Genomic DNA, 19,760 nt, shown 5'->3' with positions numbered 1-19,760 from the left:
AAGAATTTACAGTAAACATAGCACACATACTGGATTTCTTAGTTGGATGACTACAGCAGTAGAATCAACAGTCGTCAGTTGACATTTATACACTAGAAAGCCCAATTACAGCTTGACCAGTGGCGGTTCACGTGTAGGCACTGTGGAACTGCAGCACCCCCTATTTCCACTTTATATTATTGTTAACATTTAATATAATGAGCCTTTTACTTTAATTCTTTAGTCCCAGCACATGGTGTTTGGCTGTTGTGTGCATGCACACACAGAGAACTGCACCAGAGGCTGGAAGGGAGAGGGAGTACTGTCACTTCCACTGTTCTTCTCTCTCTCTCTCTCTCTCTCTCTCTCTCTCTCTCTCTCTCTCTCTCTCTTTCCCCTACCCCCCCCCCCCCCCCCTGCATATGTCGGCTCAACCATGTCCCATGCTTGTGAATGATAGATATAAAATGAGGAATTAGACTACTATCTTGCTTCCAGCTATTCTATTATAATCTTTTTTTGTTCTTTTACTTTACAGAAAACCTTAACTATGGTCCTTCATACCCAAGAAATACTTTCTGTGACTAAGTGAACTTCAACAGCTTACGTTTACTCAACTGTCTGTATGTGAAAGTTACAGCTAAATATAAACAAAATGAAAGATAAAACTGAAAAGGATAAGAAGTCAAAGAAGCTTGTTGATTATGTAGTTTCACTGTCACTTTTAGGAACCATTAATACTAAGGAGAAAATTAGTGATGCCTACAGGCTCTCTATCAATGAGAGTAATATAAATGTTAAAAAGAACTGTGAAATTTTGCCAAAATAATAGACTGCATTATTTTATGGAAACTTTGTAACTCCCGTAAGGGGACATGATGAAAATGATGATTCAGTAAATCGAGGGATATTTAAAGGATTAGTAATTTTTATGTCTGAATTAGATTTAGATTTGAAGAATCATTTAGAATCCAGCATAGTCTTCAAAAGTGTTTTTAAGACAATTCAGAATGAGATACTTGGCTGCCCTCTACAAAGAAGGTAAGGATGAAATTAGAAAGGCTTCCTTTGTAGATCTCATGGCTGATGACACACCAGATGTTTCAGAACACAATTAAATGGTTCTTGGTGTATGGTATGTATTGAACGAAGAAATATTTCAGTGTTTTTGGGGATTCTTTATTCTAGAAAATCAAACTGCAGATGGCAAATCAAAACTTATTTCAGAATAATAGGACATAATCCTTCAAGAAAATGGACAAAAACCGATAGCTCAGATATTTACTGATGATGCAAATGTCTTGAAAGCTGTAGTTCAAGCAAGAAACAATGCAGTTTGTAGTAATGCACATTTCAGTCGCTGCTATGGGCATCAAATTAGTTTAACAATGAGAAATGAAGCAATTACACACATCAAAAAAGTTTTGCATACCCCGATTCCCAGAACTCTTGAATATAGATGTTGACTGTGGATATCATATCACACAGTCCCTTTGACTGTTCAGAGATGTCACTAAACCCACCCAAATATGTAAACAACCATGCATGAGCAGCACCTACTAGATGTAGGGGCTCCGACACCCAATCAGTTCCAGTCATTCCACCAGAAAGGAGGTACAGGGCTCGTGTTATCTGTAGTTCAACCATGCCTAGATGGTGAACACTACGGTTCGATCGCATCCGCATTGTTACTTTGTGCCAGGAAGGGAAGTGTCCAGGCATCTCGGAGTGAACCAAAGCGATGTTCGCACATGGTGGAGGTACAGAGAGACAGGAACTGTCGATGACAAGCCTCACTCAGGCCGCCCAGGGGCTACTACTGCAGTGGATGACCACTACCTATGATTAGGGCTCAGAGGAACCCTGACAGCAACGCCACCGTGTTGAATAATGCTTTTCGTGCAGCCACAGGACGTCGTGTTACGACTCAAACTGTGTGCAATAGGCTGCATGATGCGCAACTTCACTCCCAATGTCCATGGTGAGGTCCATCTTTGCAACGACGACATCATGCAGTACGCTACAGATGGGCCCAACAGTATACCGAATGGACCGCTCAGGATTGGCATGACGTTCTCTTCACCGTTGAGTGTCGTATATGCTTTCAACCAGACAATTGTCTGAGATATTTTTGGAGGCAACCCGGTCAGGCTGAATGCCTTACACACACTGTTCAGCAAGGGCAGCAAGGTGGAGGTTCCCTGCCGTTTTGGGGTGGCATTAGGTGGGGCCGACATACGCCGCTGGTGGTCATGGAAGGTACCGTAACGGCTGTACAACATGTGAATGCCATCCTCTGACCGATAGTGCAACCATATTGGCAGCATATTGGTGAGGCATTCGTCTTCATGGACGACAATTCACTCCCCCATCGTGCATGTCTTGTGACATGACTTTCTTCAGGATAACGACATTACTCGACAGAGTGGCCAGCTTGTTCTCGAGACATGAACCTTATTGAACATGCCTGGGATGGATTGAAAAGGGCCGTTTATGGACAACGTGACCCACCAACCCCTCTGAGGGATCATCACCATTGAGGAGTGGGACAGTCTGAACCAAGAGTGCCTTAATGAACTTGTGGACAGTATGCCACGACATATACAGGCATGTATCAATGCAAGAGGATGCGCTACTGGGTAATAGAGATACTGGTGTGTACAGCAATGTGGACCATCACCTGTGAAGGTCTTGCTGTATGGTGGTACAACATGCAATGTGTGGTTTTCATGAGCAATAAAAATGGTGGAAATAGTGTTTATGTTGATTTATATTCCAGTTTTCTGTACTGGTTTCGGAACTCTCAGAACTGAAGTGATGCAAAACTTATTTCTCTGACATTTGGACTATTCCATTATTCTTGTCAAGTAAAACCCCATCGTGTGTCCATTCTTGAAAAGCAAATGGACATCGACAGTTCACATTCGCCTACTACAATGTGGTACTTCAACATATGGACCTCAAAGTTAATTTTAAAATTCCAACTAAAAAAAATTGTGAAATTTGGTGAATGCAAATCAAACCACTGCAGAAGCAACAGGAATTTTAAAATATGTGAATGATGATAATTTCAAGTTTTTGTTTAACTTTTTCGTAAAATTATGTCTCATTTTGAAATAATTTACAACTAAATGCTGTCTTGAGATATTACTAAGTTTATCGTTAATTAATATATAACAGTATTCAAAACTACTACTTTACAATCAAGAAACTCAAAGTACTGTGAGAATCCTTCAGAGGCAGTCATGGTACAAGCTACGGAATTGTGTGAGTATACATCTGTTAGTACACTGGACAGGTATTCTTACACAAAACACTTAGCAGCTGCTAAATTGTTTTACAAGAAATGCTTTGCTAGTTATAAGAATGAACATCATACACAAGAGACAGTTCTGTCCACTGAAGCATGTCCCATACTTTACAAAGAAAAACCAGAAATAGAACTAGTAATTATATTGTAGGTCTGATGTGCATGAACATTACATGTTCACTGAGCTGCTGAACTTTATCTTTGAAAAAAATCTGGACAACGATTTTAGTGAAATTATGAGACTAATAAAAATCCTCTTGACAGTTCCAATAACTACATCAGAAGTAGAATGCTGCTTGTCAACACTGAAAGTATAATTAAAAAAACCACTTTAGTTTTCGGAAGGCTAAATGAACTTGAAGTTCTGTCAATGGAGAAAAATTTCCTAAGATGTCATCCACAGATCAAAGATGGAATAACAACAATATTATGAAAAGGATACATTGCTACTCACCATACAGAGGAGATGAGTCACAGGCATGTGCAACAAAAAGACTGTTAATGTGAGCTTTTGGCCAAAAGGCCTTCTTCTAAAGTAGACAAGACAACACACGCATGATCACTTTTTCTAACCACTGAGGCCAGACTGCATAAGGGGAGAAGCAGTCTGGGTGGCGGGATTACAGAGGGGGCTGGGGCTGGGGCTGGGGCTGTGGCATGGAGGGGGAGGGATAGCATGATATGGGGGGGGGGGGTGACATTAAAGTGCTGTTTGTGGTAGCATACGGTGATTTGTGTGTGTGTGTGTGTGGGGGGGGGGGGAGACCAGGGTAGGTAGAGTTGGGATGTTGGGGTGGGGAGTGGAATAGGAAAGAAGTAGAGGAGGAGACGAGAGAGAGAGAGAGAGAGAGAGAAAGCTAGAAAGCTGTATAGTGCTGGAGTGAAGGTGGGGAAGGGTATAAGTGGGTGAAGGACAGGGATTGGAACTAGTGAAGGTTCAGGCCATAGGAATGTGTTCCCACATGCACAATTTGGGAAAGCTTGTGTTGGTAGGAAGTATCGAGATGGCACAGGCAGTGAAGCAATCATTGAATTGAAGGACTTGTTGGACAGCATTTTCAGTAACTGGGTGGTCGAGCTGTCTCTTGGCCACAGTTTGTAAGTGGCCATTCATGTGGATATATAGCTTAGGTAGTAGATCACATGACTGCTTTCACAGGCACTCCTGCCTTTCATGGGATAGGTGACACATTAACCGAACTGGAGCATATGACGGTGGGAGGATGTATGGGACTGGTCTTGCATTTAGGTCTATTACAGGTATATGAGCCATGAGGCAAGGGGTTGGGAGTAGGGGTGGATTAGGAATGCTCAGGGATATTCTATAGATTCAGTGGGTGGCAGAATAACTCTGTGGGAGTGGTAGGAAGGGTAGTGGGTAGAATATTCTTCATTTTAGGGCATGATAAGAGGGAGTTGAAACCATGGTAGAGAATGTGATGCAGCTGGTCCAGTCCTCAGTGACACTGAGTCATGATGGGAGTGATCCTTTGTGGCCAGACAGTGGTTATGGGGAAGGTGGTAGGTGGCTGCAGAGACAAAGCATGGGAGATCCACCCGTAACAAACTTACCAGCCATCAGCAATACCACCACTTTGACAGCTAGCATCTGTTCCATACCAACTACTCCCTTCCATACAGCCTAGCTGCCCATGGCGTTTGCATCTGTATTGATGATGATGATGATGATGATGTTTGGTTTATGTGGTGCTCAACTGCGCAGTCATCAGCCCCTGTACAAATTCTAAATCTGTACACAGTCCAACCTAGCCACTTTAACGAATGATGATGGAATGATGAGGACAACACAAACACCCAGTCCCCGGCACCTGTAGTGATGAGCAGTCCCTCTCCCAAAATACTAAGCTTCTCACTGAGGCTTTCACAGACCGAAATTACCTTCCCAACATTGTACAGAAAGATATCTCCCATGCCTTATCCCCCACACTCCCACCGTCTGGCCACAAAGGAGCCCTCCCCTTGTGACTCAGTACAACCCAGGACTTGAGTGACCAAATGAGAATCTCCACCAGCATTTCAAGTAGCTCTTGTTGTGTCCTGAAATGAGGAATATCCTACCCACTATTCTTTTCACCATTCCTACAGTGGTATGCAGACATCCACCCAACTTACACAATATCCTTGTCCAGCCCTACTCCACCCCTGCTCCCAACCCCTTGTTTCGTGGCTCATATCTCAACAGTAGACCTAGATGCAAGACAGGTCCCATACATCCTCCCACCACCACCACCACCTACTCTAGCCCAGTCACAGGAATCACTTATTCCATGAAAGGCAGGGCTGCCTGTGAAAGCAGTCATGTGATCTACAGATTAAGTTGCAACCACGGTGCTGCTTTATACGTGGGCATAACAACTGACAACATGAATGGCCACCTAAAAACTGTGCCCAAGAGAAAGTTGGACCATCCAGTTGCTGAAAATGCTGCCCAGCACAACATTCTTCACTCCAATGACTGCTTCACAGCCTCTGCTACCTGGATTCTTCCTCCCAACATAAGCTTTTCTGAATTGCACAGGTGGAACATTCCCTGCAGTATATTCTGTGTTCCTGTAAACTGCCTGTCCTGCTAGTCCCTGTCCTTCACCCCTTCCTGCTCCCATTCCAGCACTTTATGGCCTTCTATTACAACAATGCACTGACCAGTCTCTTTTTTCCCCTCCTTTACTTCTCTCCTTTTCTCCTCCCCTTCCCACCTCTCCAACCTCCTGAATGCACCTAGCAGTCATTCCCTGTCCCAGCCACATCCCTGCATGCTCCCACAAACAGCACTACGCCCTCCCCCACCCCTACGCTGCTATCCACCCTCCCCGGCACAGCCTCCATCTTACCCCCACCTCACAGATTGCTTTTTCCATTAGTTGCAGTTGCTTGCAGTCCAGCCTCGGTGGCCAGAGACAATAATTTTGTTGTGTGTGTGTGTGTGTGTGTGTGTGTGTGTGTGTGTGGATGCGCGCAAGCTTTGTGCTTGCATGAATGTGTGTGTGTGTTTTCTAATTTATAAGAAGAGCTTTTAGCCGAAAGCTCACATGTATAACAGTCTTTTTGTCATAACTGTCTATGACTCAGCAACACTATATGGTGAGTAGTGATTTATCCTTTCTAATGGTATTGTAGAGATCAAGGAGAAAAATTATTGATCTTTTTGTGCAAATTATAACAAGAAGAATTTATTTCCTTTTTAAATGAATAGATGAAGCTCCAACTGTTAACAACTTAGGTTAAAGTAAGTAAAAAATATTTTGCTTCATTGTTTTAGGGTTGTGCCAAGTTTCTGAATACTTTTTATATGTGTTTTTTTTCTCCCTTTTTACACAGTTTTGAAACAAAGGCTAAAAATTTTTTGGTGCAGCACCCTCACCGATTTTAACCACAAGCCACCACTGAGCTTGGCCAAATGAAATGACCAAGATGATGTTAACTTCTTATGGAGCTATATTATATTAAAGATTAAAATACTAGTTATCAATTGCTAAAGCATTTGCAACTAAGTTCCCAAGTGTGTAACAGTCCTAAAATGCAGTGGAGTTCATGTAACAATAGGTACAGGAAGATGGCTAACCACAGAATTGACAGTGGTGAGATTTCTAGTATAAATCTAAGATTATACTGAAAGGATACACTAATGGGAACTGGACGTAGTGTATTCATCACAGGTTGACAAGAAACAGAAATCCACTAAGACTGAAATAAAGCTGCATTCGAGATTGAGCAAGATTCATTGTCAAGGGCTCTTTCTATTGACCATCAGACTCACCCCCATACATAACTGGCAAATTTAGAGAAATCTTAACTTCTCATACCATGCTAACTAAATACACTCTGCCATGCAGTTCACAGTGGTCTGCACAGTATGTACAAGGTCTAGTCAAAAAATTCTGGAACATTAGTAATTTTGTGCAAAGGGTGTATTGAAGTGAAACACGGTTGGCACCCCTCCTCACGCCTGTGTTCGATGTGTAACTACCAGAACTTTCTTCGTCATATGTCTGTTAGTTATTGTTCAGTGCTGTACTGAACAGAACATTGCATCACACAGTTTGCGAACTTTGAGATGGCGGAGTTAGAGGAGTAAAGCGTCTGCATTAAATTTTGCATGAGAGACTATGGTGAGTGCTTAAGCCATACTCAGTGTTACAAATGGTTCACATGGTTTAGAAATGACTGGACAGAAGTTAAAGATGACCCTCACTCAGGACGCCCTTTGACGTCTACCAATGATGCTCATGTCAGGAATGTTAACGACATTGTACATGCCAAATGAAGACTGACTGCCAAGAGATTGCAGAAGAATGTAACATATCAGTTGGATCATGTCATGAAATCCTGACACAGCATCTTGGAATGCATAATGTTGCCACCAAGTTCATCCCACAGCTCAGGAGTCAAGACCAGAAAGACCTTCGCCTCACAATCAGTGAAGAGCTTTTGGATCGCACAAATGAAAACGAGTTGTTGAGACGTGGGTTTACAGTTATGATTAGACCAAGGTTCAAGCTTCAAAATGGGTTGGAAAGGTTCTCCAAGACTAAAAAAGAGGTAGTCAGGTCAGATCAAATGTCAAAGCCATGTTGATAGTTTTCTTTGACTTTGAAGGATTGGTTCACCATGAATTTATGCCACAGGGATAATCTGTTAACTGCTGATGCTATTGGGACATGCTGCGACGCCTGCGAGAAAATGTGAGAAGGAAAGAGCCTGAAATGTGGCGAGACACTTTATGGCTCTTGCATCACGTCAATGCACTTGCACATTCACCAATGTTTGTGTGAGACTGTTGCGCAAAAAACAAGACCATTTTTTTATTTCCAAAGGACAAAGATATGCAACAGTAGACGAGGTTAAAGAAAATTTGCAGACGGTGCTTCGTGCGATCCAGCAATAGGTGTATCAAGACTACTATTGGAAGTGAAAAGGCATTGGGAACATTGATCAATTGTAGAGGAGAGAACAGGCCTCATATGTAGATGTAGAATAGCTTGCTAGTCACTTGCTGTTTGTTTTTGAATAGGCACCATTCTGTGGCTTTTAACAATAACTGCTTTAATCTTTTTCAGCAACATCATTTTACTGAAACTATACTCCACTAAATATCAGTTATTATAGAAATAAATACTTCTTTAATTTTTTAGAGTAAGGTGTTTTCTTAATGTTTTCAATATCTTACAGTAGTTTGCCATCTAATATTATTCTTGTTGTACGTTCTGACTTTCTTTTTTGTGATCAGCTTCAGACAACAGATATATATCTAGTTCCATGTTCTTATGTAATTACAAATTAGTCAATATCTAAGATTTTGATTTTTGAAAATATGCTCTCAAGGAACAGTCAATATACTGACCATTTTAAGCAACTTAGAACAGTGAAGCTGTTTGTAACTCTTGGTATTTATACTGAAAATCCCTTACTGTAATTGATCCCATAGTCCTTACCACAAATTTCAAAAAAATTTCCTTTCTGTAATTGAAAGTCCACCAGCTATTGTGCTATGGGCAGTTGCTTCCCATGTATTACATCACATCAGAGACTATAGTCTATTTAAAATCAGTTGTTAACTGATGTTTTTCAGTTGCCACCACAGCAGTGCCACAATAGCTGTTGTTGCCCATCTGTTAGTTACAGCTTAGTCATACAGGGAATGACTGCCTGCTCATGAAAACCACACTGTTGCCCACTGTTTTTGGTTGCAGTCAAAGAGACCAGCAGTGTTGGCTGCTGTGTGCTATTGAACTGAGCTTATCAACCATGGACTCTTTGTGTACAGCTCCGAGAATAATGATTGGAGTAAATCACTTCCAAGGCATGAAGTTTGAACTAATAATTAATTTTATTCAGACTATAGAAAGGAAGCTTAAAATATATGTGGTAGCATGATATGGAATTTTTTCTGTGTTCTTTGACTTGGTCACCTCAGTTTGCATAAAAATAAAGTTCCAAAAATTTTATCTTTACTACAGAGTCATGAAGTCATATCATCATCATAAGACATTTATCATCTATTGCTTGGTATAGGTAACTTCAGGTAACTTCTGACATCTCGATAGACTTCATTCATCATCTTTTTGCTTCTAAGTTTGCCAGGCTTGTCGCTTTATGTCATCAATACGTTTTTGTTCAGTCATCTGGGTCTTTTCTTATCGTGAGGAATCCGTATCAGAATCTTCTCAGTCCTAAGTCTCATCATTCCATCCCACTCTATGCCCAGCTCATATTCATTTCAGTTTTGTACAGTCATAATCATATCCTCAACTCAAGTCTTTTGTTTTATCCATTTGTTTGTTTTTCTGTCCATTCATGCTATGCTCAGTGTGCATCTACATATGCTCATTGGGCACCCCTCAGGTGCAAGCTTGTTATTTTCCCTAGTTCAGGTCTATAGTTTTTATTATACTGTTAGCAAGAGTTTTAGAGTCTTGTCTACCATTGGTAGAAGACTAATGAATATGTAGTTCTTCATATCATCTCTGCTCCCTTTCTTATTTAATGAAGTTTGAAGTTATAATTTATAATTTACAGTTATGATTAGTTTAGGAGAATTTATACTTTAATTTGTACGTTGTGTCACTGCCTCTTTTTCTATGTGGCTTGGTATCAGCAATATTGTCAGGTTAGCAGAATGGATGCTATTAGCTGCAGTGACTTCTAGCCAATGAACACAATGTAGTAGGTGTCAAGTTTTTACTGGTAGGTATGGGTATGTGACACTGAAATTGTAAGATATGTAATTGATATTATACCCTCACGCTGGGCAATGTTATATATACTGTGATGTAATATTAACCAGCGTGATTATGCATCATGAGCCATTCTGAACCTAGGTCCTAACTGTGATCTCCCCCAATTCCACAAGTTTCATAGACACATAGTATGAAAAATCTTCAGCTGCATCATATTAATGCAAGACTAGAGAGAGAGAGAGAGAGAGAGAGAGAGAGAGAGGTGTGTGTGTGTGTGTGTGTGTGTGTGTGTGTTTTCCACAAAAGCTAAGAGAACTGTTTTCTTTATAACCATTTCCAGTGGCTGTCCCAGGAGTTGCATATTCTTTCTCTCTGTGTAAATGTAACAAACTCCATCATATGAAACAGCAAAAGTGTTGACAATATCACAATATCTTAAAGCTTGTCTGTAGCCCAGTATATCCACCAAAACCTTTGACAGGAAACAAGGCTCTTTTGGATGAAAGTACACATAATATGGATTTAACCATGGAATCTGAGGTCTAGACCCACAAGTGGCCCAGCTATGATGAGTTAATTAGTAAGCACAATTTATGATACTTCCAGCAACAAAATAAATGCTTCATACAAGTCCTTATAAGTATGCACACCCAAAAATTCTAAACATTCAATATTACACATTTCCATTTCACCATCCTCTGTCATTATTGATACTGGTATAGAAACATGATTCAACTAAGATGAGTAATCACTATTTACAGAAAAGCAATTACAACTTATTATGAAAATCTTATTTATCATTCCTTATGTTGGTGCATCCCTACTGAGTTTGATTAAGATAATTATATATTTAACTAAGGAATAATTTTTTCTTGATAAGTAAATGATGGTAAGTCATTTATACAGGATGTTTAAATAAAGTGTCCCATATTTTTGCTGGAGATAGAACTGATCCAATCTAGAAAAAAACTCTATAAACATAGGCCTGGAAAAAATACTTGTTGAGGTGTGGACCATTCTGTCTAATGATACCCATCTACACGCTGGCATTACAGGAGCTACTCAGTATAGTTATTACTCACACATCATTAAGCTCTCCTTTTCAAAGAATCACAAACTTGTGTGAACATACCTGGCTGCCCTTCGATTTAGTCACTTGCATGTAACACACACTCCTGTAATGTGTCGTCATTGTTGATGGTATGAAATACTCCAGTGTCCCCATAGCAAGATATCTAAGGTTATTAAAGTTGGTTGAACAAAGAGGCAATGAAGTAGGACCCCATGAAACTATCCATCACTCATTAAACAAATGTGTTAGGTACTGTAGTACAATGTATAGGATATCCACAAGAATCCCTCTAATTTCCAAATGCAGTTAAAAACAAGCTATAAGACATATGTTGTTCTAGTTTGTAGCATCCTGTAAAGTAACTCAGAAAGTTGTGTGTAGATTTCTTTTCTATACATTCACTATTCTTTTGTTTGATGGACTAAATAATTAACAGAAATGACTACACCTCAAAAGAGAGCCCACTGCATGGTGTGTTATATAGAAATGAAATAATGCATTGCTGTCCAAAAAATCTCTAACATGAATTTTGAAGGTAGTCGCCAGACATTAAGGCAATTAATGCTTGTCATGAAAAGTTCCTAGCCACTGGGAGCACAGACAGTCACTTGTCAAAGTCAGTTCATTGAGCATCACGAAAGCTAAAAATTCCTCACACAAAAGTTCCCAAGGTGCTGCATAAATGACTTTCCTTGCATGCTTACGAAGTCCAGACTGTGCAAGCACTCAAGTGAAACAGCTTGTAATTTTTCCACAAATTTGTTGTTGAGATGTTGCACTGGATCAGGCAAATGGAACTGTAATTTTCTCTGACAAAGCAATCCTCCACACATGTGGGTAGGTTAATTGGCACAACATTTGTACCTCAGGTTTGGGAAACCTCCACAGCATTAGGGAATATGTCAGAGAAAGCAAAAAGATGAATGTATTGTGTGAGTCAATGAAAGACAGCATAGTTTTGGACCATTTTTCTTCATCAAGCAAACAGTAACAGGAATGTTAAACTGGACATGCCTGAGAAATTTTATGTCCCAGCTGCTTCTCCTTCAGCCAAATGTGATCTTCCCACAGGACAGTGCATCACTGCACTGGAGTTTACATGTTCATGACTTCCCGTGCAAACATTTCCCCAATGGTGGATAGGATCTGATGGACTAACCAAGTGATCAATGTGATATCTTTTCCTGTGGGGTTACATGAAGCATAGTTAGTATGCATTGCCCATAAGTGACCTTAGTGTTCTTCACAAAAGAATTATAGATGTAATAGCCTCCATTGCTCCAAATTTGCTTATGTGTACACAGGTTGAGATAACAGTATTGCGACAGCTGGGTTAATTGGCCATTATGTTGTATAGTGGATGGGCGCAGGTCGAGAATGGTATACTGTGGACCACCACTTCAGGATACGGGTGAATAGTGATTTGGGTTGTGGATGTCTATCTGATAATTGATGGGCATTAATAAAACAGTATTAAAGAACTAAATATTTATTTTTCAACACTACACAAATGGTTCAAATGGCTCTGAGCACTACGGGACTTAACATCTGAGGTCATCATTCCCCTAGAACTTAGAACTACTTAAACCTAACTAACCTAAGGACATCACACACATCCATGCCCGAGGCAGGATTCGAACATGCGACCGTAGCGGTCGCAAGGTTTCAGACTGAAGCGCCTAGAACCGCTCGGCCACAACGGTTGGCACTACACAAATGAAGTGATGATGTTGCAGACAGCCACTGCTGACGGGGCACCAGCGGCAGGCCCCTGCTAAGGTATGAGCCGACCAGATCGTTGATCAAAGACCCAGGTAGCGGCAGAGGCAGTGGCGTCAGCTCCAGTGAAATCATAAGGCTGCCGGCTTTGCAGAGCTAGCACATGGCATTGCCCACACTGTCCAGAGCTCCTAGCTGCTTTGGAAGTAGGTGACCAGGAACACATAACTGTGCTGAAGTCTGCATACAGACATGGTAGCCATTGGCAGCAGAGTCTGCCCGCAGGACCAACAGATGGGCAGCCTAGACTGTGCACATCCACAGTGATGAAAGGGTGGCTACAAGTCCCTGAATGTAACCAGAGACTCTCAGATGGAAAGCTGCAGCAGTTTAGTAGGGCCCTCAAGTAGGTCGTTGTTTGATTGCACCTAAGCCCTTCCGATCAGGCTCGACATGGATGGCAGCACTACAACTAACAGCATCAAAGTCCCCAGGGTGGGACTTGAAGTTCCATAGACAGCTAGAAGTGCAGATGGCAGGCTAATGTAGGTCCCTCCTCCAGGCTGTCTGGCTGCAGACCTGAGGTAGTTCCACTGGAAATGAGTGATATTTATACAAGATTGACCCGCGTTCATTATGCTACCAGTGCTCTGGCTGCTATATTTTGCAGCATCAGTATAATGAATAGTTACTCTTGTGTCTGACTTACACTTTCTTACTTAATTGTGCACAATTCACCAAAATGGTTGCACCTCTCTCCCTATGTTGTTGTTTCGCTGCATTGGTATCTTGGACTGCTCAGCACATATGGTTCATGGCTGTAGTATCTGCAATGTCTGCGGACTCTCCTTGCTGAAACTCCACCCGGCTGTTATGGTGTAATCCACTTTCCTCTGCTTCTTGCGTTGCCAGGGAAAGTGTTTGAATTTTTACTTGGTTGCACCTGTACATAATTTCATGGTGCAACACTATATCCTCTCTTTCCTATATCCCTCCCCCTTCCCCCATTTTTCTCAAGGTTGTTGTTGTTGTGGTCTTCAGTCCTGAGACTGGTTTGATGCAGCTCTCCATGCTACTCTATCCCGTACAAGCTTCTTCATCTCCCAGTATCTACTGCAACCTACATCCTTCTGAATCTGCTTAGTGTATTCATCTCTTGGTCTCCCTCTACGATTTTTACCCTCCATGCTGCCCTCCAATACTAAATTGGTGATCCCTTGATGCCTCAGAACATGTCCTGCCAACCGATCCCTTCTTCTAGTCAAGTTGTGCCACAAACTTCTCCCCAATCCTATTCAATACTTCCTCATTAGTTATGTGATCTACCCATCTAATCTTCAGCATTCTTCTGTAGCACCACATTTCAAAAGCTTCTATTCTCTTCTTGTCCAAACTATTTATCGTCCATGTTTCACTTCCATACATGGCTACACTCCATACAAATAGTTTCAAAAATGACTTCCTGACACTTAAATCTATACTCGATGTTAACAAATTTCCCTTCTTCAGAAACGCTTTCCTTGCCATTGCCAGTCTACATTTCATATCCTCTCTACTTCAACCATCATCAGTTATTTTGCTCCCCAAATAGCAAAACTCCTTTACTACTTTAAGTGTCTCATTTCCTAATCTAATTCCCTCAGCATCAGCCGACTTAATTCAACTACATTCCATTATCCTAGTTTTGCTTTTGTTGATGTTCATCTTATATCCTCCTTTCAAGACACTATCCATTCTGTTCAACTGCTCTTCCAAGTCCTTTGCTGTCTCTGACAGAATTACAATGTCATCGGCGAACCTTAAAGTTTTTATTTCTTCTCCATGGATTTTATACCTACTCCGAATTTTTCTTTTGTTTCCTTTATTGCTTGCTCAATATACAGATTGAATAACATCGGGGAGAGGCTACAACCCTGTCTCACTCCCTTCCCAACCACTGCTTCTCTTTCATGACCCTCGACCTTTATAACTGCTCTCTGGTTTCTGTACAAATTGTAAATAGCCTTTCGCTCCCTGTATTTTACCCCTGCCACCTTTAGAATTTGAAAGAGAGTATTCCAGTCAACATTGTCAAAAGCTTTCTCTAAGTCTACAAATGCTAGAAACATAGGTTTGCCCTTCCTTAATCTAGCTTCTAAGATAAGTCGTAGGGTCAGTATTGCCTCACGTGTTTCAACATTTCTACAGAATCCAAACTGATCTTCCCCGAGGTCGGCTTCTACCAGTTTTTCCATTCATCTGTAAAGAATTTGCGTTAGTATTTTGCAGCTGTGACTTATTAAACTGATAGTTCGGTAATTTTCACATCTGTCAACCCCTGCTTTCTTTGGGATTGGAATTATTATATTCTTCTTGAAGTCTGAGGGTATTTCACCTGTTTCATACATCTTGTTCACCAGATGGTAGAGTTTTGTCAGGACTGGCTCTCCCAAGGCCGTCAGTAGTTCTAATGGAATGTTGTCTACTCCGGGGGCCTTGTTTCGACTCAGGTCTTTCAGTGCTCTGTCAAACTCTTCACGCAGTATCGTATCTCCCATTTCATCTTCATCTACATCCTCTTCCATTTCCATAATATTGTCCTCAAGTACATCACCCTTGTATAGACCCTCTATATACCCCTTCCACCTTTCTGCTTTCCCTTCTTTGCTTAGAACTGGGTTTCCATATGAGCTCTTGATGTTCATGCAAGTGGTTCTCTTATCTCCAAAGGTCTCTCTCATTTTTCTGTAGGCAGTATCTATCTTACCCCTAGCGATACTCGCTTCTACATCCATACATTTGTCCTCTAGCCATCCCTGCTTAGCAATTTTGCACTTCCTGTTGATGTCATTTTTGAGACGTTTGTATTCCTTTTTGCCTGCTTCATTTACTGCATTTTTATATTTTCTCCTTTCATCAATTATATTCAGTATCTCTTCTGTTGCCCAAGGATTTCTACTAGCCCTCGTCTTTTTACCTACTTGATCCTCTGCTGCCTTCACTACTTCATCCCTCAGAGCTACCCATTCTTCTTCTACTGTATTTATTTCCCCCAATCCTGTCATTTGTTCCCTTATGCTCTCCCTGAAACTCTGTACAACCTCTGGTTTAGTCAGTTTATCCAGGTCCCATCTCCTTAAATTCCCACCTTTTTGCAGTTTCTTCAGTTTTAATCTACAGATCATAACCAATAGATTGTGGTCAGAGTCCACATCTGCTCCTGGAAATGTCTTACAAGTTAAAACCTGGTTCCTAAATCTCTGTCTTACCATTATATAATCTATCTGATACCTTTTAGTATCTCCAGGATTCTTCCATGTATACAACCTTCTTTCATGATTCTTGAACCAAGTGTTAGCTATGATTAACTTGTGCTCTGTGCAAAATTCTACCAGGTGGCTTCCTCTTTCATTTCTTAGCCCCAATCCATATTCACCTACTACGTTTCCTTCTCTCCCTTTTCCTACTACCGAATTCCAGTCACCCATGACTATTAAATTTTTGTCGCCCTTCACTATCTGAATAATTTCTTTTATTTCATCATACATTTCTTCAATTTCTTCGTCATCTGCAGAGCTAGTTGGCATATAAACTTGTACTACTGTAGTAGGCGTGGGTTTTGTGTCTATCTTTGCCACAATAATGCGTTCACTATGCTGTTTGTAGTAGCTTACCCGCATTCCTATTTTCCTATTTATTATTAAACCTACTCCTGCATTACCCCTATTTGATTTTGTGTTTATAACCCTGTAGTCACCTGACCAGAAGTCTTGTTCCTCCTGCCACTGAACTTCACTAATTCCCACTATATCTAACTTTAACCTATCCATTTCCCTTTTTAAATTTTCTAACCTACCTGCTCGATTAAGGGATCTGACATTCCATGCTCTCAAGGTGTGTTTTGAAAAGTCTTGACATAAATACACTATTGAACAATTCTATACAATGCTTTGGTTTCTTTCTTATTCCAGTCTAGTTTAACCCACATGATCCAGCAGCTACGCTTATAATCCTAAAACATTATTTTCTCTGTTCAATCCACTGAACTCATACTCCTACAGTAACATATTTCTTCCAAGTCATTACTTACAAACTAGTACAATCGTTTTTCCACAACAGAATCCACAAAAATTACACAATCGTCAATTTCATGCACACCTCCTCTCTTATCAGTGGATCTATTATTCTAATTCTCAGATAACTAGTCCTTACTGCTACTGGTTATCTAGTTGACTTCTCTCATTTCCACACATGATCAGACCCTATTAAATCATCATGTAAAGACCCAGTACAATAAGATTACAAAAAATTTTACTCCTCAGCAAATCATTCCACAGAAAATGGTTCTACTATTTACTTCTCATACTTGGCATATTCCTGTGTCCATCAGGTGTCTTCTTAACCCACTGTTTCAGTACATCATCCATAATTTGGTCATAGACACAAAAGTTTTCCTTGTGTTTTATAAAAACACACAACCTTAATGACATTTCTCTTACCTTCATTATCTGTTACACTGGAAGTACTATCAATTTTATCCTGATCCCGAGGGCCCACATTTCTGAGAGGATTCAGTCCTGTTAGCTCGCTCCTTGACCCTACACACTTTTTCTCTCCTCCGTTTCCTGTGTCCCCCTGTCTGAGGAAGCGGTGCCATCACCAGTGGCAATGAATCTTTGTCTGCAAATGAATGCAACTGCACTACAGGTACATCATCCACAAGATTCACTTCATCAATCTCTTCCTGTGCACTCTCCTAATATTGACAATAAAACTACATTCTGCAGTTCCTTTTCTAAATGACACAAAAATCAGTGGCACATGTACTTCCTTGCGCATCTGGCACAGGCTCCATAGTCTCCAAACAAGATCCATTATTGCCCACTGGGACAGACACTCCTGCATCTAAATCAGTTGCTACTCACACATTCATTTACTTTAGTACAGCCCAGACTTAATTCAACCAGAACCACAACTACTTTTGACTCCACATTTTCACAAGATATTGGAGCTGATAGTTCTATCCTACAACCCCCATGAATCGCAAATTCTTCCCACTAGTCATCACCTTTTTCCTCATTCTTCAGAGTGTCAACATGTTTGACTAGTCAGTATGTATTGTGGGGTCATGCAAATTAGTCACAGGCTTGTTTTCTCCCACAGCTGTTTCCTTCTCTGCTAAAGCCACCTAGTCTTCTTTGAGAACCTGTACTTGCTTAGCCATATTTGCATTGCTTGCCTGCAAATGAACTATTTCAGCTGATAAAATTCATGATACTTCCCCCAGGGTAGCCCCTGTGGTCATGGAAACAATATGGTTACCCCTCTAATAATTACACAAAGCTCAACAAACAAAAGAAAAAACAATGATTCAGACATTTAAATAGACTACTAGCATGCACTTATTGCAACATAACATGTATTTACCTCACTGAGCTGCATGCCTTGCTCACAATAAAGTATAGAGCTTGTTCCAAGAGCACAAACAACACACAGAATTGTAGAACGTCATATGCACCCTCTTCCTTCGTCCTATACATGCAGTTATGATTACAATTAAACATCTGTCTTAAAACCCACTGGTTCTCCAAGACCCTTCCAGTCAAAAACACTCTGCACTCATCATACAGCATGGTGATGAAACCCTGTAGTAATCGAGCTGTCTTCTTCAGGTATGGAGGCTGATGGCATTGTAGATAAAACTTCTCACACCAGATGCAATAGTGCCAGACAGCAACACTTCTGATGCCAGATGCAATACAGATGGTTTAGTTGGCCATTACGTTGGGTGTCAGGTGGAAGGAGGTTAAGGTCAGGCTGCCTTGAACCAATACCGCAGGATTTGGGTGCATAGTGGCTAGGTGAGTGTGTACTTGTCTGACACTAGACACACTTCACAAATGATGTGATAATGTTTGAGGCAGCCAGTGCTGGAGGCACAGTAGCAGCAGCAGGCACCAGCTAAGTGGTGACCAACTCTTGGCTGACAGCCCCAAGCGTTGGTTGAGACGGCGGTGTCAGCTCCAGTGATGTCACAAGGCCACCAGCTTAACGAAGCTAGCTCATGGCATCGCCTGTGCTGTCCAGGGCCTTTAACAGCTTTGGAAGTAGGCACACATGACCAGGCTGTAGACTGCACACAGGAAGGGCACCCACAGAGCTGGAAGGGGGCATTCTAAAATGTACATCCCCACAATGACAGAAGAGTGCCTGCATGTCTCTGGATGGGAACCAGAGACTGTCAGGGTGGAAGATGGCAACAGTTGTAGTAGGGACCTCAAGTGGTCCACTGATCAAAGATGGCTGCTCTTAAGTCTTTCTTATCAGACTTAGCATGGATGGCAGTGCTGTGGTAACAGTGCTGAACAACCCAGTGTGGGACTAGCTGCTCCACAAAAGCTTGTTGACGGTGAAATATTACTGAATCTCATTGCTACCTACCAGAACCCCTCAGAGAGCACTAAAGATAAACACCAGTCCTAATTGTCCAATTGCAAAGTGACCTGTTTCCAAATTACATACAAAAATAACCACTATTCCAGTATACATATAATTCGAAAACGATGCTTTGCTGAAACCATATGTGTAAAAGCCACCGTGTGTATTTGAATGTGCCAAAACAATTTAACATTGTTTTTATGTGAGAAACACAATATAAATGTGAAATTAATAATGTAACTAATCGAAAGAAATAGAGCACATGGTCAGGATGTACCAGTAAACCTATCATTATAAAATTACTACAGAAAATTAAATAGAACATATAAATAAAGCATGTTAATTGAATCTCCGATATATGTTAGCACTAAAATTCAGGCACTAGTTGATTTGTTATTAACAAATTTAGAAATGTAATTGTTACTTGTAACATAATTGGTCAGAAAATGTTATATTAACTCCTAAGTTGAAACTAGGTTCACCTTGTTCACCACTGAGATTGTAAATTTTTAGCAATGTGTATCTCATATTCGGTTTAACTTTTAATGGTGATTTTACATAAAAT

At 40.8% G+C, this 19,760-nt stretch overlaps 1 pseudogene; it reads left to right on the top strand.

Annotated features, from left to right (window-relative positions):
* The first annotated feature begins 2,982 nt into the window (after nucleotides 1–2,982).
* Nucleotides 2,983–3,713, top strand: LOC126263405 (uncharacterized; annotated as a pseudogene).
* The last annotated feature ends 16,047 nt before the right edge of the window (nucleotides 3,714–19,760 follow it).

Source organism: Schistocerca nitens, chromosome 6 (assembly GCF_023898315.1).
Source record: "Schistocerca nitens isolate TAMUIC-IGC-003100 chromosome 6, iqSchNite1.1, whole genome shotgun sequence".
In the NCBI taxonomy this organism is placed as follows: domain Eukaryota; kingdom Metazoa; phylum Arthropoda; class Insecta; order Orthoptera; family Acrididae; genus Schistocerca; species Schistocerca nitens.
The sequence above is the reverse complement of the archived record's forward strand: the minus strand, read 5'-3'. Positions and strand labels throughout refer to the sequence as shown.